The sequence below is a fragment of the Corvus kubaryi genome, unplaced genomic scaffold, assembly GCF_017639235.1.
Source record: "Corvus kubaryi isolate FWS band 111438036 unplaced genomic scaffold, C.kubaryi_AGA036_p1.0 132, whole genome shotgun sequence".
NCBI lineage: Eukaryota > Metazoa > Chordata > Aves > Passeriformes > Corvidae > Corvus > Corvus kubaryi.
In genome coordinates this window covers 12,548,540-12,573,476 of record NW_024580666.1, presented here as the reverse complement: position 1 = coordinate 12,573,476, position 24,937 = coordinate 12,548,540, and positions in this window count along the sequence as shown.

The following is a 24,937-nucleotide window of genomic DNA, read 5'->3' as shown; positions in this document are numbered from 1 at the left end:
TCCCACCCATTGCACTACTCCAGCAATGTGAGCTATCCCACCACGCTTATGTTACTCACAACTTCTAACTCCTCTGTTTTGGTTTTTTCCTCATACTGGAGAAATTCATGTCTAGGCACTTTGGATATGTTCCCAGTATTGATGCTTTTTAGGGAATGTGGAAGAACTTTTTTTATTGTGCTGTCTCCCAGAATCCTTTCTCCCTATGATGCCACTTCTCTTGGGGTTTGGTCTTCATCTTGACAAATCATGTATAAAGGCTTTGTCATTTTGCAAACAAGCTTGTTTGCAAAAATGCTCTTGTCCCACTTCTTCAGATGGAGACAACCCTTCCTTATTCCTTAGAGATGGTCCAGTGGTCATAGGTGCACAAACCCTGGGTGGGATATGAGCCACAAAGGCAGGTGCACTTTTGATTCTACCTGAGCCTTTCCCTATCAGCAGAAAATATTGAGGAGACACCACTCAAACTTTTTAGGGTCACCCCCTCCTGAAATGCTTTTTTTCCCCTGGCTGTAAGTACTCACACAGGCATATAGCAAGGTTTTATAACCTAGGGGTTGGCTGAGCCTCTGCAATATTTCTACAAAATCCTGGATCCAGAATGCACTTGAAATCTGCTTAGAAACAGGTAATAGGTGAAGAGGCAAAGATATAGAGCTGGCATCCCCACTACTAATTCTTTGAGGCTTGTTGAGTGGAGAGAAAAATTTATGATTATACTCTCTGACATTTGGACAGTATCTCAGTGCTTCAGCACCAACTAATCTGACAATAGAAACAATGATGTGCTTTCTTCACTGATATTTTTACCATCATGAATCTTTCTAGCACCTAAAAGTCAGGCAATTGTGAAGAAATGGGAATAACCATATGACAGGAGACAAGAAATTATATGAAATGACAAATTGAAGAACATGGGAGGCAAGAAAACAGAACTGAATGAAAGCAGGGATCCTTTTGGAAGGTGCTGTTAGGGTTGAAAATGATTTAGTATAATAATAGATAGGGCATGGGGGAGAGAAATTAGATGTAAAATGTGGGACAGGTCTTGAAATACTGGCACAAGAGTCAGAGACTAGAATTTTGTCCAAAGTGGAAAAGAAGGATTTACAGAATGAGAGATTGAGGCAAAAGTTATAACAAAATGTAGAGAAAGAGGGAAAAAAAAATAAATCCAGAGAAAACAAGGGAACAAATAAATGGGGTTTTGGGGCCTGTAATGCATCTGGTCAGACTACAGTAAGAAGCAGGTATAGAGAAAGAGAGGGAAAGAAGCTGTGAAATCATAGAGTATAAAAACTACCTAGTAAGACAGGAGAAACATAGAAATGTCAAATACAGTCTGATGTGACAGTGGAGGCCCATGGCAAAAGGGAGATAGCTTCTAGTGATGGTTTCCAAGTTGGGAGAAAAAAATAAATTCAGAAAATAAAGGTGAGGTTTTGTGTGTTTATCTCAAAAATGCATGGACTGGACAGAATTCTGAGCACCTCCTTATTTTTCTTTTCTTGTTTCTATTTATTTCAAGGGCTTTTGTATCCACTTTTTTTAATCTAACAGCCTTTCCGTTTATGCTAGTTCCTCTCATTCTCTGCAAATGACTCACTAGTCCTACCAGCTGTTGAAAATATATCCAGCATGAGCAATTCCCTTCTAACAATGCCAGTGGCAAGTGAACATTGCTTCCTAAGAATAAGTTTCTTTCCCTGACCCATCAAAAGATGCCATCCCACTTGTTTTGGGCCAGCTAGAGTGCCCCTTTTCTCTTGTTTCCCTCTGGTGTGCTCTACACCTCCTTGTAAGACCATCTCTTCTTGAGAGATGGTCATTCTGTGCTGCAGCTTGTCCAGACCTGGCCGAGGGCAGGGATCCATCTGGCTAGCTGCAGTTCTTTTGGCTTCCAAAGGCTGACTGAAAACAATGGAAAAATAAATGATGCATATTTTGATTTTATACTTTTTTCTCCTGTAGACTTAGTTGAAATATTTCAATTTTCAATTTGACGTGAGGGGGGCATATGAAAGAATGAATGATATCTTTAAACACTTTTTCATAGTTTTTTTGGGCGGTTTAAAACTTTTTGGGTTATAATCTGTGAATTTGGTGATCAGAAAACACAGTGAATATAAACACTTCTAAAGAAAGATGGGCTTACTAAAAGCCATCCTAACATCCTGCCATGACACTGAGTCACTGCCAGCACTGCCTGCCCCTGCCCACCCCTTGGGACCCCTCCACCTGCCCATGGCTCAGGACCCCCTCTCAGCCCCAGGGCCATCAGCTCCTGCCCCAGCAGTGCCACAGCAGGGCTGGTCTCCAGATCCCCACAGCCTGACCCTGCCTGGCCATGGACCCTGCCAACCAGGCCTACCTGCGGGTACATGTCCTGGCCCTGCCTTGTCCCGTTCCTGTCCCCAGGGAGGTGTCTTATGCCTGGGGCTAAAGGTACTCCTGCTTTCTCCCATCTGCCTGCTCCTGGTGAACCACATGGGTACCCACCCAGTCCTGGAGTCCTCCAGGCCCTGGGAGCCGTCAGCCCCCTCAGTGTCCTGCCATACCCTTGGGTTTAGGAAAAATGCCAAAATAATCTCAGGTGTTGTTTTTATAATGCTTGTTTCAACCCACACAGAACAAACCACTTTCCCACCTCTGTTGCCAGCACTTGGCTACCCATATTTTTTCACTGGAAATTGCAGCTCATTTCCTCAAGAAGAAATTTTGGAGGTGTTGGGTATCACAATAAACCATCTGGGGCATCTGTCTGGGGTGTGGCCTAACCTGTTCACCAACATAAGAAAGAGGTGTTTCATGCAGGAGGAGATGCAGCAAGGGAACAAGGTGTCTACAGTGAGTTATCCGTCATTAAAATATGGGGAATTGGCAGGTACCTCAGGGATGAGGCTTTCCATGAGTGATCAAGCTTTATTCACTCGTAAGTTATTGTTTAGATTTTCTTATTTAGGGAAATGGGATTTTTTTTTCCCCCATGGAATATTTCTTGGCTACAATTTGCATTCATCCTTCCAGAATTTGGAACACTGATTTATTAATTTTGGGTGCTTTTAAAACAATTAATTGATTAATATCAACTAACTTGAAACAGCATTGGATTCTGTTATTATTCTGTTCAGATGAGATTTATTTGCTTTTAATTCGAGCAAGTCAGGCCTAGGCACAGTGAATTGGTATTTTTCTGTTCACTATTGCTGAAATGTCACCATTCCTGTAATTGGATTTATATATATTTTAAGGTCATTTGATCCTCTTGCCAGACTGTATAGTATATCTTACTGGGTCGGGAACTCCATTTATCCAGTAATCCAATTCCTGAGATAATAATTTGTCTATGTATTAAAGTGCATCTTTCAGAAAAAAACATTATTATAATGATCTCTTCAGTAGGTGGCAGTGCTGGGATTAAAACTGTTGTTGCTTGACTAATATGCAAATTCCTGTGCCTGTTGGGATTTAGCTCTAAAAAGGTTTGCAGGGCATTCTCATCTTAAATTTGGGCTCTAGTTTTCTTAGAATGCTGAAACTGTGGGGAGATTTATTTCTGCTGGCTGAGAAAGTATAGAAAAATAGATCAAGTACCACAAGTGCCGTCAGCTGGCTCCAGAGATATGCACGAACAAGCTGAAGCCATGGAAAACATGTACCTGTAAAGCTCCAGAAGTAATAGTTTCTCCACTGCGCATGACATAATCCATTTTAATTGCTCTCAGTAAAATTCAGCTAGACAAAATGTTATAGAGTCTGAATAAACAAATATTCAGAAATCTGAGTCTCTATTCAGATTTTAATTTTGCATGTATTAAACTTTATCAGAATTACTGTGGTATCCTTACATTGTGGAGGACTTCTCTATATATGGCACCATAAAGGACTCCATTACTGGTTCTTGTGACTTCATAATCCATTCCTTAAATCATGATGAACATTTTTCTACGATGATGGAATATACAAATTAGGACGTTTGGATTCCTGATAAGGTCTAAAACAGAGATTTTTGTTGCAACACAAAGTTTTTTACAAACAGTATAATTTCTCAGAAGGTGTTTTGTCAGGAATCTCTTTAAAGGTCATACATCTTAATGGCACACATTAGGTAGTCCATGCGGAATACTGCTCAGGAATACACAATAAATAGCAGTAATTCCCCATATTACTGGGGCTTTGAGAGAGAAGGAAGACTTCTCTTGGATTAGAGCTGGACTGCACCTATGTGGACAACAAAGGATGGTTTATTGTCGCAATTAAAATGTGTGGTAGCCGCATATTATTGTTTGTCCATTGGGAAAGCAGGATAGAGAGGAATCTCACAGCTACAGGGAGAGCAGTGCTGAGTAATGTATTCCAGATCACACACTGGAAGTAGTGATATTAAATCTACGAGCAGCTAGGAATTCTCAGTTATCTTGCTGCTGACGACTCGTATAGCCTGAGTACTTCAGGGAGGCTATGGAGACAGCATCTATGGAGAAAGCACCTTCTCTTTAAACACAGCCCCAAAGAAGAGGAGTTTGGTAATTTTCATTAATAGTAAAATGTCTGTGGGAGATCTGGATTGATTCTTTCCGATGGGGAAAAAATATAATTATCACAACAAAGGGAAAAAGAACAAAACAAGAAGAAAACCTGCTAGCACTTTTCAACAGTAAGAAAATGGAATTCACTTCTTCTAGATGAGTAAAAGATAACTTGTGAATTCTTTTGAAAATGAAAAATATTTTATAATTAAAAAAAATAAAACAATATTGACATTTAGAGTGGCTTATTTTCCAAAAAATCTGAAAAAAATATTCTACTTGTAGTTAAAGCATTTCCAAAGAGAATTGAAATATGTTCAACGACAATGAAGTTTAAGAAAAGTTTAGAAATGTTTAGAAAATTTATATTTGGGAGTAAGTGAAATCTGTGTTTTGAAAATGTTGAACCTAAATGGGCAAAGGGACCCCAGACTCCTGCTCTGTTTAGGAAGACTGAAGACCTAAGACCCTCCAAGATGATCCAGACTCCTGATGTACTACAGAGGTGACTTTCTCTCACACAGGGTGTCAGGAGTCCAGTCCTCAGAATCAATAAACCAGTTTATAACATATGTATGGCGCTGTGGTGTCTACTAGACCTCTAAGTCCACAGATATTTCAGATTTCACAGCAAGGACACAGTAACCATTTTTATGAAACTAAAAGTGTTTCAGTCTGTGCAGAGTAGCTGCATTTGCTTACACTGGCTCAGAATCAGTTTTGTTTTACCTGAGATTTTACTGTCAGAAACTAAACACAAAAACATGAGTGTGATGACTTACTGTTTATAATTAGTAAATAGATACGCAGAAAATCACTTTTTATATAGTAAGAGAAGAAAATTGTACCGCTACCTTTGACTGCATTTGACTGCATTCACTACATGCAAGATTCATAATTAATCTCTCTGAAACTTATTCCAAACTATGTAATCTCATACCTAAATTAGTCTAAGGAGCTTCATTTTAGCTTATTGGAAGATATATTAAAATAATGTAAACAAGAGAATTTACTATCTACTTTATACTCACATTCTGCAAACAATTGTACAAACCACAAAGCAATGGAAGAGAGAACTCTTGCAAGAAATATGCTAACCTTTCCTAAGACAAGAGATGTCACTTTGAACCCAAAAGGTATTAGAATTCTCTCAAAAGAAAAAAAAATAGCCATCTAAATCCTATTTGTAAAATGAAAAGAAGTTGCTAAAAGAGTTTCCATTGGCTGGAATAAAGTCTTGTTCTCTTCAATATAAGTAGTGATTTCAGATCTGCTGGTACATAGGTCAGCTGCCTACTGCTCCAGCAGACTAAAGAGTAAGAAGAAAAACCTGATGCTTTTTAAGCTCTTGAATTTTTACTGTGTCATGCAGTGAGGGGATAAGTTTTTCCTTCTAGCAAGCATATGTCTCTCCTAACTCATGGATGACCTGAGGTCTTTAGAGAAATAGACACCATTGTTGAGTTACAGCTTCTCTGCAGCATCCCTTAAACATCTTGTCCTAATGGCAACTCCGCCTCCCCAGAAGCCATTGGCCACAGTGATTCTGCCTAACTCCATTCTCTAGGGCCTCCTGAAACCAGAGAAAATGAGCCTGTGCATGTTAGTGCTGAGTTTGTCAACATCAATTTAGCAGCAGGATAACCCCATGAATTTTCAAGTTTCTGGGGGAAAAAAAAATCTCTCTTTTCCTAAATAGGCACATATTTGCATAGAAAACCTTCAAACACAGTTTTGTTCTCTTTTTTCACCCTGCTTCACTGACTAGATCATTGTCAAAGGGGACCAAAAGAGAAATCTTTGAATTGAGCATCAGCTTGAAAAGATTGAGAATTATTTTAAAGATTCCTTTTCCATATGGCTTTGTCTTTTTCAGAATTAAAATTTCTTTTAAACTTTCTTTCCTGTCTTCTTATTAAGAGAATGTGCCAAAAGAATGATGTAGTTTATTGAACTGACAATCCCACAGGCACCTGTGTCTATTTTGATCTCAGTTGTATTCCTAAATAACACTAATGAAAAGTCTAAGATCTTTATTTCCCGGTGTTATTTTCATAAATTCAAAAGGGCAATGTTCTACTCTCTTAGGAAGTTTTTACTCTCAAACAGTCTCCAGCTAGTCAGTATAGTTTTATAAGTCAAATGCCAAAACCACTTTAACCAAAATCTGTGATACATTCCTTGCCTAAAGGACCTGCATTATTTTAAAACCATAACTGTATCATAGAATGATATTGCTTGTTGTGCTGTTTGGAGGTGACTTGGGGGCAGACTAGGAGCTGAAATCTCAGCTGAAACTATTTTACCCCGTGAAATTCTCGAAGTAAATCCATACAGGTAATATGGAGCAAGTAGCTCTGCAGACTACTGAAGCCTTTATAACTCAAGGATGCTTAATTTCCATGTTATCACTGCCAAAACATCTTAAATGAAAGAATTGCATCTCTGTGCAAGGGTCCTTTTAAAAGTAGTATCTATAATAGTCACGAAGGCATTGGTTTTCTTAATTATTTTTATATTTTGCTGCTAAACAACTTTTTAAGAAAAAACCCAAAGCAACAAAACAAACCACAACAGAACGTAAAATTGAGTATGCCTTGATGAAAATTTAACCTGTCTCATGAAGCCTAATTCTCATGCCTGATACACTTTTTGATGGTAATGGTGGGAGTGGTTTCTGTAGTTAAGTCCAATGTTTAGGGTAACATGTGAATATAGGTAAGAGATTTTTTTTTTTTTTGATGATGACATTTTAAACTAATAGTAAAGAGTGTAAAAGGTTACCTGGCAGAGGTAACAGGTAACCCACACTGACAATTGTATGAAGCACACTGTAGCAGGAAGGATTTTGCCTTGGAGGGCAGGAGGCTGAAGGTCAGGCACGCTTGCTCACTTGTGGCACCAGCTGGTGTGAATCAAATGAGATTCAAATCATGCAGAGCCTCTTCAGAAGTAAATTTCAGGAGAGAAACTGAAATTTGTTGTGTCCTTTGTTCTGTTTTGAATGGCATTTTGGATTAGGCAGATACAGCAAAAAATGACTGTGGATCATGGTCTGTTTGGGGAACTAGTTTTGATCTATTGTTTACTTTATTCTTGCTTGTATCTGGAAATTCAGTTGTGACTGAGAACATGTCCTAGAAGAGAAATGTGGTTTGCTCTTTCTTAAGCTGTGGCAGCCAAATTTTGGGCCATGCACTGCCACAGGAAGATCCTAGAAACAAAATCTTACAAGAAAAAATGTAGGGCCCTTGGAAATTACAAACCTGATAGTTAACATAGTGAAAGAGGACATTGTCCTTTCTGATTACTTGACTTCATTAAATCTCATATATTCTGTAACATACAGATGAGGTACACTGCAAAGAATAGAAAGAATGTTCTTCAATGTTATCAGTAAGGGTTCTCAGAAAAGTTTTGCTGTGTATTTGTGTGGTTATAGATTGTCTGGTTTTGCAGGCCTTTGGGAAATACTGAAAATCAAAATGCAGATATATAGACATATATTCTTTTGGCTCTTAAATACCCAAATCTCAACATTAACTTTAATGTACATCATCTCTCTGCAGAGCCTGCATGAGCTACACAGCCTTTGAACTGAATATTAAAACAACAGGGAACACTATTTCATATAGGAATAGGTACCAGCTAATATACCAGTTCAAATTTCCAGACGAGATTGGTGCTCCCTTATTCTATGCCAGGATGCTAGTGTGAACTTGTGTCAGCTGTGAAATATGTAGTCCTTTATAAAGAGGAAAACCCCAAGCCAGCCAAAGGATAACATACATAGGGATACTGCATGTCCTAATGCAGAAAATGATAAGAACATAAGTTACTTAACACCTATTGTCAAAAAGCAGCATAAATATAATTTTTAACAATATCTGGAAATATGTACCAATTTCTATTTTTGTTAAATTTGACTAAGTTGTTGGATTTGATTGTAGTCATGTTTTCCTGCTTGTTAGCTGCAGTGAAGTAGATCATCAAAATGTGCCACTGTCAAATCCAAAAGGTCGAATAGCAAAAAGGTGCTGCCAGCCACTGCAACTTTTTTCACTTGATCAATAAACTGTAGATAATAAAGTTCTTATATCTGAAGGGCATGCACAGCACAGTCATAAGAATACATAATACCTGCTTTTGTTATTGAGATACCAGCATTTGTTCTTAAACGCACCAGAACACTAGAAAAGATGATAATATACATTTGTGACAACAGGCAGGAGCCTGCTCTGAGCTGCTGGCCAGTAATGAGTTAATGCTGTTCTCAGCTAGCTAGATTGCAGCTGTGAATAGCTAAATAATGAAGCTGTGGGGAAGGCCCAATGAAAAAGTCAGACAAAAGGTTATAAGTCTGAATAAATGACTCCTTGAGATTCAGTAGAAAAAAAAGAATGATATTAAAAAAAATAAAACTAAAAAACCACAAAAATTTAAATAGACTTGAAATTGTTATGACAATGTTATTACTGTGTGGCTTTTTCTATGAAATTGTTTTGCATGCTGCAGTTAGAAGCAGGGGAAGGTAAGAATTATGATATTTGTAATGATAGTTTCCTATACAAATACTTACAATAATTGTAGTCTTAGAAAGGTGAATTATTGTGTTCTGCCTGCTACATTCTTTCCAAATGCTTTTTAATAGTTTGTATTTAGTCAGAAATTATTTTTCAGAAAATTAAAAAGTGAATTGACAAGGAATTTCTCTTCTTTATGTTTGATTTTTTTAAACAAAACAACAGTTTTGATGTTTTCAAAATATTTGGCACAATTAGAACTGCTTTCAAATGCTAGTAAGCCAGTGTTAATTTTGTAAACTCTTTCCTTTCCTTAAGGACATAAACTTATCTTCCTGAATTATAACTTAGTCTGCCTATATTAGATTCAGAACTAATGATATGTTCATAAAAATCTCATTACACAGGAGGGCGTATTACCTAAAAGCAATTTTTACGCTAAGAAATACCTTGGCATAATGCTGGCACAAAATAACGCATGTGCTGGAAAAAATACGTGGAGCTGGGTGCTCTATAGCTAAGAAAAAAAAAAAAAAGGGAATCTAAGCCACTGCCTAACTACCTCCAGTTCTGAAGATAATCCCTGGTGTCCTTATATATAGTACTGGTAGTGGTGAGCAATAAAGAAATGTAAGAGAAAATCATAGTACACAAAGAACAATAGTGTCAGAGTGATCAAAAGGGTCTACTAGCAATCTTATCAGCATTACTAACATGAGAAACCATAGGATCCCAATCTGGGAATATTTGTTAGCTGCTGCACCTTGCCAAGGCAAGAATAGAACACAGAAAGATTAATCTTTACCTTCCTATTCTATAATAAGTTGACAAAGCATCCCTAACATGTTACATGTAACATTCTTTACTTGTCAGCTGTTCTATGCCTGAAGGGGAATTCAGAAATTAAGATTAAACTGAGGTTTCTATTTCTTAACTATGGCATTGATGACCAAAATCCTCAACTCTGGGGTTAGTAGTAGTAGCTGATTTCCAGCTCCATGTAGAAATAAAAACTAGTCATATCTCATTTATAGCTACTGGTGTTCTGGTTTCTCTCAGAAGGAAACCTGGGCATGTGAACTAGAGGAGACCTGTGATCCAGAGAAACAGATGATCTGGCTGATAGCAGGGATTAGGATTTAAGAGTATTCTGTGGAATGTTTATTTCTGTCTAGTCTGAATTCCAGATTCTATGCCTTTTTATATGCTTTAAAGGAAACCACTTTGCTTACTCTGACCCTGCTGTGCTGTGTGAACTCATTGAACCTACTTTGTAGAGCTGGAGAAGGGAATTTTTGCACATGTGTATGCATGTTATTTCTTGGGACTTGTCAACTTTTGTTCTGTAACTTTAAGCATTTGTGTGTATGTATAGAATTGCTGCACATTTGTCTTTAGAGAGTTGGCACAACTTCTAACTGACAGGTGGCACATGCTCTGTTCTATGTTTTCCTTCTTATAATATGCTGAATCTAAGTCAAATTCCCTTCTGAGGAAGTGTTTAGTGTTTGGGAATGGATTATCTTGGTTTGTATGCTGTTTCTTATTAATAGCTGTTGATTCTATTGTAGCCTGCATTTTAGAGTTCCAGGAACACTAAACTGGAACACATGAATGAAGAATAGTTCCTGCTTTGGAAAAAAGTTAAGTGCTAGAAACTTGTCTCTGTTCACTTGTTCTGAGATCATGTGCAAACCTGATACTTTACTCAAAAGTACCTACTTCTGCATTTAGGAATAAACATTGATTTATGCCCTCTCTTGACATCTGGTTTGCCTTTTTTCTACATTAAAACTTGGCTGCATAAAGCACTCTGAAGAGTACTTGTCCTCTGCATTCCATCTTTTGTCCATTCCCAGTTGCTTTAGTAACAGAAAACATGTCAGAGAAGTCCTCCCCACCAACATGGCCATATCCCCTTTTTTCTATTCTTTTGGAAACTGTGAACATGACTAGGAAAGTTTATAAAGCAGTTTAGGCATCCTGATAACTTACAGGAAGAACAACTGGTATCTCTATGACAGGTGTAGAAAAGTCCTGACCCCCTGGTGCCTTATCAAGATAAATATTAAATAATAAGATTTTTCAAAAGTATGTTCAAATGAATTAAAAACTGCGAAAATATTTCTAGAAATAACATGCTAGTAAAGCAAGCTATAAATTTTTCACTTATGAGTGCTAACAAATACTTCAAACTTAAACTGAACTCTCAAGAAAAAAGATAAAGTCTTGTTAGATATAAAACGTCGTGGGGATATAAAAACTTGTGGACTTTATGTAACACTCTGGGAGTTCCGCTGCCTGTGATTTAAAAATTCTTATAGCTTCAAGTATCATAATGTACTGGAGAGCTTTCTGTTCTTGTGATACTTTTTACTAGCAAGGCTTTCCAAGTGCAACATGTGCTCTCATTTTAAACAAAGCAATATCACAAGAGACATCAATTGTGATCCATTTAATGTCTGAATATATCGCTACTGCATGAAACACTTGGTCAGTGGTTCAAAACAGAGAGCTGATGCAACTGTTGGTGCACCTTGTTAGACTGGAACAGAGTAGGTGTTATAATGGTAAATAGTGTGAACAGCTCAGAGTGGCACTTCAAGGGCATTCAATATCCCATACTGCTGGAATAATATTAACATATATTCCTCTTGAGGGGAAATAAGTTAAACCAGAGTAAAAATAATTGTTCATAAATCAGGGTGTTTTTTTTCATTTATCTTAAAATTTTGTGAATTGGAAAGACTGTTTCTATGACTACCATTTCTGCATGTATTTGATTACATTGTACTGTAATTTATGGAACAAAAATGCAAACCCCACCAGCAGTATTTGAATTAGAATGTAGCAGGTTTATAGCTTTGTTTGGCCTCAGGCACAAGTAATAAAATCCTAGCTTTAAGTACCATTGGGGTTTGTGGAATGAAGACATCTGCATTATTGTAATAAAGTGTTCCTTGGTGTAATAAATATAACTGACAGAAGTGCATGACTTCCTTTATGAAAAATATGTTGATAACAATATAGTCTTTAAATACTGAAGAAAGTGACTATTAAAATTTTATGCTTCCAGGTAGAGACAGCTGTTGAGCATTTAGGTGGTATTATCAGTTTACTGCTGGGTATGCCTAATAAGACTTTTAGTTTATAATTAAATTGAGAAATATCAATGAAAGAAGGTATTAACCTTCTGCTGATGAATGTTTGTAACAGTTAACATTTTAATTTTTCAATAGATATTTATGATAACAGGGTGATGGATTGGATCATAAGGAGTTTCTTTTGCCTTCTCCAGAAAGCTCTAGGGGAATTTACATTTACAGTTTGATCAAAAGCAACTTCACTGTCATCTTTCCAAAATTAGACAAAATACTATAGATGCTCTAGCTCTAATTTATTTTACCAAGCTGTCCACTCAATCTCCATTTATATGCCATCAACTATTCATTATACAGATGGTTTAGATGTACTGGTTAACTAAAATTGTTCCCAATGCAGGGTAAAGCATATCCCAGCTGGGCTATTGTTTCTGTTTGAGACGTGCTATTGTCTTTTCCAGCTGATGTCCCTGTCAAAAGCTTAGTGTAACTCACTTCACTCACCTTTGATTAGTTAGATGCATATAGATAGACCTCTTTCTTTACTGAGTAGATGATTTTTTCTTTTTTAAAGCATGGCTGGTAGAAGAGGAGAGAATTTTATGTACAAAGGATTTAATCCCTTCAATCTTGTTTACCCTATATTAGTTAGAAGATGCTGAATCAGTTTGCACAAGTTAATCTGGCTTCCAATATTACGTTGCTCAGATGGCAACTGTGTCACTATTCAAAGGATTCAAATATTGATCTTTGAAGCCTTTCTTCTAGACATTAAAGGGGACAATTTTATTTTCTGGATCCATGTTTTATTTATACATTCCACTTTTTAAAACTAGTGTGGTTTATTACCTCAACACTAAAAAAGTAATGTAAAACTCTACTGTAAACTCATCAGGGTATTTAATTAAACTTTGGAGTTCTAAAGAACAAGATATTAATTTTCAAAATGTAGGTCAAGAATTAATCAGTAATATATTTTCATTGTAATATATTACTTGAAATAAACTTTCACATACTTTATTAATAAATCTAGCTCTTCATGTTTGCAAACTTTCCTAAGCCTTTATATGTTACAGATTGTTTTGAATACAGCATCTCTCTAGATTTTATTGTGCTGAAGTTCCTGCTTGAATGCTTGCTCTTTTGTAGTCATAACAACAAACATTTCTGATCTCTGACTGACAGGTTCCCACAATGATAACAGCAATATTTTTCTATCTTTTTAACTCTAAAGCACTGAAATTCCCTTCCTCATTCTGTTGTTATTCAGCCAATCCATTTCCATCTTTCCTTGCTCTTTTCCATGTTTTCCTTGTTTGTTTTACTTTTCCTCTTTTTTTTTTTTTGTCCCCTTTTCTTTCTACTGTCTCAGTATCGTTTTGTGACAGTGCAAAGACTTCAAAGATGAAAGGCTTCATCTTTGCACAGTCACAAAATTGTGTCAAACATTGCATGTTATTACCAAACCAGATTTTTCAACCCTAAAAAAAAGGAGGTGTCGGACTTGGACTTAGAGCTATTGTAAATGGGAGAAACAAACAATAGATTACCTCAAAAGCCCAAATTAAAATCTCAGTATTATAGAGGATGGTCTTCCTCTTAGACACTCTCAAAAGAATAACTTGTGCTTCTTGTTTCTAAATTGTTTTTACTTATGTCCGACCATGTCTTTGCTTTTGCTGTTTCTGGCGCTCTGCGGGTGGAAGGTGCTTCTAATGTTCTTTGCCAGTGGAAAATCACATGTGTGCTGGCCTTCATCTTGGCTGAGCACTTCTAATTGGCATATATTTTTACGTGTAAACAGAAATATATAAAAAAAGTAGGTTTTAGGCTTGCTGAAACATTTTGGAGGTTTGAAGATTTTTTTTCTCCCAAATTAACAAGCCTTTTCTTTGTTTATATTTTTTCTCCTCTATTTATATTTCTGGTCATGTTGGAGGTCACTTTCTTTGAAACAGAACTTAGAAAAATCTCATCTGCTTGCAGAGAAATATTGTTGTGGGGTTATGATTGAATTTTTGAGTAATCAAGATTATTACCAGGTCAATACTAAAGAGTATTTAAGAAAACTGTTCTTCAGTGATGATTCAAGGGAATAATACTTTTCATTTTTAAAATGAAATTCATTATGACGTCTCCCCGTGTTTCATATGAATTGTATAATCTTAGAATGGTCAAGAGAGGTTGGCATTAGTATTGTAATTTTGCAGTGAACCAAGGCTAACTAAGTCTAAATTACTTTCTCAAGTTAATGCTAAAGTTCAGGAAAAAATGAGAATAGGATGCTAATGAACTTAAAATTATATCTAACCCGGTGGGTGCCCTCAAATTTGAAAAGTTATTGCTTAAGCTTTAATAATAATATCATTATATGAAACATGAGAGAACAAATCTTGGCTCTCAGGTCAGTTACAAAGTAAAGTACATCTCACCAAATGACTGCAGACAGTAAGCCAACTATCTAAAGCTTTCTGTCACCTGTGTTCTCAATATCTCAATAAAGTCTTAGAATATTACTATTGGATAAGGAATTGTGGGGTTGAAGATACTTCAGTCAATGGCGGTAACTTGCTCCCTTCATTATACCCTGGAATTAAACAAACATTATTCAAAGTTATCTAAGTTGATTCAGTTTGGGAAAGGGAGAAATTAGGAAAGGTGTGGAGAAAGGTAGGCTGAAAGAATCTCCTGACACAAACAGGTAAGACATGAAGATTCTGCAGCATCCATGCATGCACACAGAAACACATGCCTGAGTATAATTAAATATAATACAGAACCAAATCCCTGATATTCCAAAGGGTTCAATATGAATATAAACTGTGTTTTAAGACACACTCTTTAAGGTTACCTGACCTCATTATGAAAGTACTTCCAAAATTAAAAATATCAAGGTGAATCTGGCTTTAGCACATCATTAGTATTGAACTACACAGAAAAGACCAAATCCTATTGTTTTCATTCTGCAAGTTTCAAGGAGAGTTTGATACTGGTTGTCTCATTTATTAAGAGCCTAGAAAGACACTGTAGTTTTGGGTGTGGTTTTGTGGGTCGGGCTTTTTTGTGTTTGTTGTTAAGCTTTTTTTTTTTTTTTTTTTTAAGATTCTAAACAAGCTGTAAAATATTAAACACTGTGGGGTATTTTAATGGTACACAACTTTACCTAATAATATGAAACTTTTCAATTATCCTGTTAGACGTAAGAGAGAAAAGTCTCCCCAAAATCCCTCGTGGTTATTTTGGGGAGTGTCTGTATTGTTTTTGGAATAATTTATAATATTCACATGTGCAGAATGAGTAAATATGTCTGTGGGTTTATGTCTTGGCAAATACACATACAACCCCATTCCCAGATGATAACTAGTGTTTGCTGAAATCTGTTATGAGTAGACTCTTCTTTAACATGCTATCTACCATCAATTACTTGCTGAATTTTGAAGTTACTGACTTCAATCAGTAATACACTCTGACACATTTGTGTCTCTGTCCTCAATTTACAAAATAAAAAGCTATGAGCCACATAATCAGGGTTTGTGTTTGGTTTTTTTTTAACAATCAGAAAGTATGTAGCTAAATCTTAGTCAAAAAATCAAATGCTTGCATATTTGAGGGGACAGGTAGAAAGGAGAATTAATTTTTCATGCAAGGCATTTATTTAAAAAAATGTTGGGGATATGAGCAAGATTATTATTACAGATTCCCATTGGAATTAAGTAAACTCTTCTGATTTCAGGCTTTATCTAAGTCACTTTGTATCCTCTATAAGAGTTTGGTTACTTTAATACAGACCTTTCCACTTCTTTCTCTTTGGGAAGTAAGGGAAACGCTAATAGTGAGTCTTTCCTACTCTAAAATGTTCCTACTCTAAAATCAAGAGCAGAGATGAAATTCTTCAGAAGTATGATGAACAAGGAAAACAATCATCAGGTGAGAAGTTGGGATACAAAGCTCTCTTGGTTAAGTTTGCTTCAGGCTTATTTGCTGTATTTGGGTGGTCTTTAATACTGAGTCCTTATTTAACCTGAATTTTTTCCTTTTCTTTAGCCTTTTTGCAAAATTTCTCCCACCTCCCCCCACCCCTTACCCCTAAAGTTAACATTTACTTTTACTTCATTGAATATTGAAACAATATCAGGTCACATTGGGCATTTCATATGAAGAAAACCACCCTAAATATTTTGTTTCATAATGGATTTTTTTTAAATACAAAAAAAATTCAATTTGGTTGGACCTAAATTAAAACAAAAATGTTTTGATGTGGAATTTTTTTAGTGTTTTCTGTTGACAGCTAGACAAGCACCACAGAAGTGTTATTTCCATTTCTGTTGTTAAATAAAGTGGCACCATTCCTCATTATGCTCTTATTGATTTTTTTAGGGTTTTTTAAAAGAAGGTTATTTCAGAAGCATGGCATCTTCTCAGAACACTCAGGTTTTGTTTGCCAATAACATGTGTTGTTCTGTAAGTTGTGTGATTACACCGAGTTAAACATTTGTGCTACCAGAAAAAGAGTTTCTTGTTGATGACTGGTATATGCTTAATAAATGTCATTGTTCCTTCCATAATTTTTCTGCTCTTGTCTTTTCTTTTCCCTTGATTGTTACCAAATGATGTTTCAGACAATAGAATGATTAACAGCAATCTTGCTATTGTTTTTGAATCAGAGTAATTACCTTTAGTATAGTTTGTGCAATCAGACCATATCCATATGTGGGACATGGTTGAATGAGAATTCTCTCTGATGATTACTATAATGAACCCATGGGTGTTAATTTCGCTCAAGAAGTGAATTTCTGATTCTTTGGAAAGACAGCAAACTACATTTTTGGGTTGGGGAGGAAAAAAAATTGTTAGAAATGCAAATTCAGTAACCCAGTTTAATCACCTGATGTGTTTGCAGCTGTTTTAGTGCTAAAGCAGGAACAGTATTTGAGCAGATGGCCTTTGGACAAATACATAGTCTAGATCTTTTGTGGCTAGCTACTTAACTGAAATTGATTAAAGTGGGTAGGTACTGCTTTTTAATCATGTGGATATTGTGGATCACAGGCAAAAAACCCCCATTAAGTTCTTCTCTAAACTTAAATACAACTAGTGCTTACTTCCCTGAGTAAGGTTGCTAATTTTGCTTTGCTATATTGCAAATGTTTTGAAAGTTCTTCTGTTACAAGGTAAAGTAGGTGTGTGAAGTTGATATTTTCAACTACAAATTTCTATTCAGTGGAAGTCACAGGATGTAAAAAGTTTTTAAAAATAGGTTCTCAAATGTTACACTGCCTTTTTTTTCCTTGTTGCTCGTGTTTTCCACTTTGCACTTTTTGGATATCAGGTTGATGATCCAAAACTGTGAGGAGTAATTGATAGACCAGATTGTTATGCCTCTATTCATAGAGGGGCTTCAACACACAGGGGTCACTGGAAAATGGGAAACTCATGAAGTTTGTCCAAGTCCTGCAGCAGGGTAGGAACACCCCATGCACCAAAACAGGCTGGTGGTCACGTACTTGAGAAAGAGTTTTGTGGCAAAGGACATGGGGGTCATGGTGGAAAATGGGTAGACAGTGAGACAACATCGTGCCTTTGTAGCAAAAGAGGCCAACAGTATCCTAAGATGTATTTGGAAAAGCATTTTCAGTAGATTGTGGGAAGCTGGCAGGTGTTCTGTCTTCTCTCCTTAGACTGGTGAGACCACATCTGAAGTGTGATATCGAGTACTGCACTCTGGTATAAGAGGCATGAAATACTGGACTGGGTCCAATAAGAGACAAGAGATATGTTACTTAGAGCATCATACATAGGATGAGAGGCTGAGAGCTGGGATTATTCAGCTTGAAAAGGGAGGATGGTCAAACACTGGCACAAGTTTTCCAGAAAGGTTACAAAGTGTCCACCCTTGGAGAAGCTCAAAACCTGACTGGGCAGACTCTAAACAACCAGTTGTAGTGTATACTTCCTTGAGCATGAGGATAGGACTAGGCAATTTCAGGAAGCTTTTTCCAAACTCACCCATTTTGTGATTTTAGATAAGTGTAATTCTAGTAATAAAAGTGATATCAATGTACTGTGGAACTGTTAGTCTTAAGGAACTCTAGGTATTTCAGACAGTTTTGTGTATCTTGAAGAACACTACACTGCACTTTCAGACGATGTGGCAGATTATATCTGATGAGATCCTAGAGCTTTTGGCACTGGCATAAAAGACCCCAGATTCCTTTTGCCAACCTTCAGAAAGATCTGTCTCAACTTTAGGTGGTGTTCTTGTTTGTCAGCACCCCAGACTCAGGAATACTTTGATGTTAATATTTCTGGAATAAAAAAGCTGACTTGTGTTCAGACCTTGCTAGATGTCTAGTATGTTGCTTCTTCATGCTGTGTGTAGAGTATGGTGCAGACCTCATATCTGTGCACATTGTGTGGAAAGAATGATATACTGTGTTTTCACACAGGATATCAGAGCAATGCAAGCCATCATCTCTTTACTGTCCTTTTTGTGTGAAGGTCTCAAGGCACGGCTGGCACTGTGGGAACTGAAAGCATAAATCACCATGGGAATCAGATTAGGGGAGTACAGATAACCCCAAGCATGTGCAGAGGCATTGTGTTTTATACTAATGTTGCCAATCTGGATACTTACTTGAGAGACTTCATTATTTCCTTGATAAAATAAACCAAACCAAACCAAAAAATATTAAAAATTAGGAGATGCTTTTTTTCCTTTCTTTTGCTAAAGAGATCTATTCTGTTGTGCAAAATGTTAGTGAAAGACCAGAGTTTTGATAAGGCCAAGGCAAATACTCTTGCGTAAGATATCTGCTAAATCAGAGCCTGAGGTTGCTACTAGCTCTTGGCTTGTTAAAGCTCTCAGCAAGCTGGTGTCTTAACACTGCTGGTGCTTGAGAAACTGATGCAAAAGGTCAGTAATCTTCATAAGTTTCTGTTTGGGCCTGAAGCTTCAGAAGACAATTTTGCATTTAAAAAACAAAGCAAAGAAAATTACCACCCCATAACTACTTCCTCCCCAAGAAAACCGCCAAAAACCAAACAAATTTAAAAAAACCCAACCCCAAAGGAAACAAAAAAAATCAACAAACAGACCCTAACAAAAATTACCCTTGCTGAGACTGCATGGAAGATGCTGTAACTTTCATGCTAGTGGAATGTTGCTGAAAGTTAATTAAAAATCCCATGCAAACAAGTAAGAGAAAACTGAAAATGCAAAGGTATAAAAAGTCATATTGAGGAAGATACACTGTGATAAGGTCAAACTACTGTCATGACTTTCTGTCAAATCCCTGCCTGATCCAGTGTATTTGCTGTGATGTTATACTAGAATGCATCTGTTCCTGATACCCTTTTATAAAAGTGAGAGAGAAAAGACCAATGGTAGCTTATAGGTTGTGCACACATTTCCTTGAAGTGATGTTTACAGTATTTCATAGTGGTGCCCCATTTCAATTCTACTTCTCAGTTAGCTTGCAAGAATCATGAGCTAAAGATGGCATGTAAAATTTAAACCTTTATGTCCTAGTGAACTCTTCTGTGTCTAGTACAACAGGCAGTAGAAAATCAGGACCTTTGTACACTACAAGGATGTTTTTCTGAAGGCTAGAACATGGTGCATATGCACCTGCTTAAATTCTGTACTGCCTGTATTTACCTTCTATTTACTTCAGCAGTCTACAACCAAAATAAAACATATTTCAGTAAAATTTATTAAAAGTGTCCATACTTTAATATCCTACCCCCCGGCCATCCACTCTTTCATAGAGAGGTAGATTGACTCTGGACTTTCTCATGGGACAGAAATAAAGTGTGTTTAAAATTGCTAAAATTCACTTAATATCTGAGTTCTTATTAGACATTAAGCAACAACAAAAGTTTTGTGCTTTAAAACTTACTTATGTACTGAAAGAAGGAGTTTATGAAATTACGTCCAGAATAAAACATCATATATCAGAAAACTAATTTTTTCTCTATGAATGCATAACAGCCTAGCTGTCACATCTGCAAAACAGTTTAGAAATAAAAGCCATGTATTTGGGTATTGTATAACCTGAAACAATTTGGCTATAAGGACCTTGCTATGTATAACTCTAAACCACTTTCAGGATTTGCCATTGTTATAAATTTCACCGAATACTGTTGTATTCCTCCCTCTCCTTGCCTCAACCCAATACGGTATTCTCTTCAAACTCCTGTAATGCCACTACTGCACAACTAATGTTTCTTCAAGGCTGATAATTTTATGAAATATTAGCCAAAACACCCCCACCAGTATTTGTGGTTTTAATATTAAAAATAAAAAATAAAGGCAACCAAAAAAGTCCCCACACTGAAAACTGGAGTCTTTCTCTAGTCAGCCACTGCCAGATTTAGAATTCAGTTTTAACGGATGAAGCAATCTTTATACATATATTTAATTCAATTGGATATTTCAGACTTTGGGTTGGCTGGGACAAGGAAATAAAAGCATAATCTCTAGAGAATTGTGAAAATATATGTAACTGAAAAGGAGAAAAAAGATTGCATTGCTTTAAATTCCAACTTGACTAGGAACGACTGTGAGGTTGTACATATATTACCAAATTGATTATTTCCTTAAACCTAGAGAGAATTTCCTTTTTGTGTGTTAAGTTTTGGCATGTTTTCTTCTATTACAATCATATTAATTGGATTCAAATATAATCATAACATCTTACATATTAATATTTTCAAATTTGAAAATAACTACAATTAGAGTCTTCTGTATTTCTTACAGGAAAGAAACCAAAACCCATCCATAAAAAGAACCACCCCAATAAACATCAACTTACTGAATAATTAATTTAAAAGCAGATTTCTGTACTTCTGTGTGATGATGGGAAGGGGAATCAATCCTTTATCCATCTTTAGAGTTGAGATCCATCAGCCAGTAAAATCAGTAGAAAACTGGATTGTGATAACAGGTTTTTCACTGCTCTTGACAGAATATTGTCAGCTTACCATGGTGTTTATCTTTGCTTATTCTCTCACCTCTTTACTTTTCAAACAAAACAAGTTGGTTACAAGAAATAAAGGAGGTGGGGTACCTGGGAGTCAGGAATGAAAAAGTGGTCTGAGTGACTTGAATGAACAACTTCTCCTGAAATTTTAAAAAACCCCAAGTTTTTTACTTGTAATTTTCTTATTTCTATGCTTGTAGTATGACATTTTTTTTTAGGACTTGGCCTAATCCTGGAAACTGATCAGTTTATCTTGTTTCCATTTTCAACATGATAATATAATGAAGCTCTCACATGACTGGGCCAGAGCAGTTTAGGATGTTGCTGATGCCTGAGTGAAAATTGGCAGTGACTGTCTGCATCTGGTTTCTTCTTTCAGTTTCACAGTTCTTTGTCACCTCTGTTACCACTTCGACTATACCCTTGCCATTGTTTTTGTCCACTCCTTGCTTATGTTGGAACTAGAATCTAAGGAAAAGATCATGTGTAGAAAAATTAATACAAAAGTAATTTTTTGACAGTTTTTTTTTTTTATATAAGGACTTCACTTTGTAAACTTTATGATTTTTGCTTGATCTGGTATATTTATACAAGTAGCAGTAACGTATTTTAGCTGATTTTTTCTTCAAAAAAACTGGCACTACACAGGTATTCTAGGTGGTAACTTATTTCCTGAAAATCCTGGGTGAACATTCCTGTCTGAAACTTCTTACCCCACCCCCCCCACACAAACTTGGTGCAGTTCTGAGAAGGTAGCATAAGGCTGGGGATCCCCTCCTCATACAAAATACATTATGAGATCTTGCAGTCTCAGCTTCCAAAAGAGGCGACAGTTCTGTTGCCTGAGATATCAGTGAGGCACACTGATAAGTCTCCAGAAGCAAATAACACAAGCTTGTTGCTATGTCCTGTGGAGGTTTTCTCTGTTTCTCTGATCTGTTGCTATTGTTAATCCTATTGCTGTCCTTAGTAGCAATTTTCACGCTGCTGCTTATAAAATGATCTTTAAAACTATTATTCTGATGAGCTTAATATTATCTACGTATATGAGATTGCTGCAAGTCTTTATTACCAATATTAACTAAATAAATTACCTAAAAAATTAATAATACATCCCTTAAAAGACCAGCCATGTGTAATTATATATAATTTAGAAAAAGTTCAGAAGATGGTGTGCTGTGTTTTTCTACAGTATCATAGCTGCATTGTTGAAATCAATTTAAAGTATGGGTACTTGTGAGCTTTTGATTTATAATTCTTCCTATAGAAATAAACTATTTTGTCACTGATGCCATGGAAATCCTTTTGCTGGTGATCATCCAAAGCCTGTGACAAATATTGCATAAAGTCAAACACTATATTCAGTTACAGAAATAAACTGGAAAAAACCCTGTCTATTTTGAGCCAGATGTAGACTTTGGTTCATAATCTGCATGTACAAGTACTTATCAACAAAATGATCTGATTTTGCAAACTTAATGAACAGTCTACTTCCATATATGCAAATCTTCTAACAAGGATTTTTTTACAGATTTCTGGTAGCTTTAGTGAGCATGTTATATGAATCTATAAATAAATATTTGTTGCACATTTTAATGTGTGACCTTCTAGACTAGAATTTTTACTAAGTTTAGATAGAGTTGCAAGGATAATAAGAAATATTAAACTGCAGAGGGCTATATTTTTCAAAGGAAAGATGGTTCTTTTCCCAGAAATGATCTATTGCTTAGTTTTTTAGTTGATTCAAAATAAAATATTTCTCAGTTGTTACTGATTTGTGATGTATCCATAAGGAGTCTACTCAGGGTGAGAGGTGGGCTCGAGTGAGTTCTCGGCTTGAGAACCAAGACTTCTGAGACCTCCTTTCTCTTAGATCTAAAGGAGACTGGTCTCTTTATGTAAATGCTTTTATGGTGTGTGCTGAGCTGACTGGCATGAAAACCTCTGAAGAACTTAAAACTCTTTTACTAAACATGCAATGTTGGTTTCTGGATGCATCATTCAGAGTGGTTATACAAGATGACAAAAAGATTTTAGCCCTGAAATGTGTGCTGTTAATGCCATGGAGATTTCTTTGGGGATCTTTGCACAAAGATGTCATCTACTTGTTCATTTGTAAGCTTTGTCTTACATTTGAGCCTACTGGCATTCAAAGTCCAAATATTTTCTCTTTTTTTAGAAATTCCTTTATGTTTTTGCTGGGCTGTGCCAAGAGGGCAAAAGGTAGAAATGAGAGCCTAATGTATGTTTAAGACTTTTTGACATATGCCTCTTCCACAGAGTTTACAAATTCTGGAAGGGAGAAATCTCTGCTTTGGCACCGGAACAGGAATATTCAGTGAGTCAGTGAGGAGTCAGAACATCTTGAACATGTTGGTCTCAGCAACAGAGCTGTGACAATCTATGCACTTTTGTAAGAAGAATTAATGAAGCTTCACAGGCATCTGTTGATGCTACATTCACCATACACTACTTTTGTGGGTGCAGTTCAGCTGAGTTTTTTCTCTATCACCTACATAACTTCAGTCTGGCTATTGGATCATGCGTGCTTGTTTTCATAAAAAGATAATTTATGAGCCATCCTCTTTCTCCTTACTGATTTCACAGCTACCTAATTCATTCATTTTTCTGACACTGAAAATTAATTTCCTATGTCCCCTGATGTTGCGTTATATGATGACTAATAAGAATCATTACAGTCATTTTGAAAAACAAATAAAACCTAAATATGAGTCTAGAAGAGAAAAACTGAACTCTCTGGAGGGAAGCATTCTTCTTTTCCACCTTAGCAATTACAAGTCTGATCCTTTGCTGTCCTGGGATTGAACTGATGCCATATCACAGATCCAAGTGCAGGATGAAAGCTCCAGGGGGAAGACAGGAAAGCTCCCCTGTTCTGGAAGAAAATACCACTAGCTCCTCATTCTACTATGATGAATACTGTGAAAATGAAATATAGGGAAGCATAAGCTTAGAAGAAATCTCCTGTGGAACAGTTCTTGCAAAGCTACTTGCATGCAGCTAACCCTGCTCAATCAGATTATGGTTTTGTCGATACAACTCAGTGTGCTGTTGCCCTTGCTTGGGGTTATTCTATTTCAGATGTAGGACTTTACATTTTCCTTTGTGGGAACTCATCACATCTTATTTGCTCATTCCTTCCAGCAACCAAAAGAAAACAAAAGTGTTTATTTGTGCAAGAACATGTAAATTTTGCTGTTACGCTTCCTACAAGGAGTACAGTCTGTGAAGCTCTTTTATGCCTTACTTACAAATTCTAACCTGTGACCTTAATGCCCTTTATGGCAAATTTTCAGGGTTAACAAGTTTCATCATACTTAGAAATTAAAAAGCATGTCTCATACAGCACATAATTTAATCCTTTTTGAAAATTTTCATGTATATTCAATCATCTGAAGTAATTTAATCTACTGTGGTATTGTGGAAACCTCAGCTCCTTTCTCCTTGAACTACTTTTAGTGCTTATCGAAATTGAGCTATGAAAGAAAAATCTGGGCCAGTTCATTTACTGAGGTTGGTTACTCTTGTGTTTAATATTCTCTAATGATCCACTAGTGTATTCCTAAATGTGTGTTGCTATCCAATAGATTATAGCACAGATACCTAAGCTGCATAACAAAAGGAAAGTAGTTGCTGGAGAGGGATGACTATTAAGGAATATATTCATGAGCAGCTAGTCTCAGTCTGGCTGTGTCCACAGATTATCTGGATCTTTTTAATTTAAGAAACTTGATGGACACAAAATGTAACTGATATGAAAGTCTCCTAGAAATAATTGA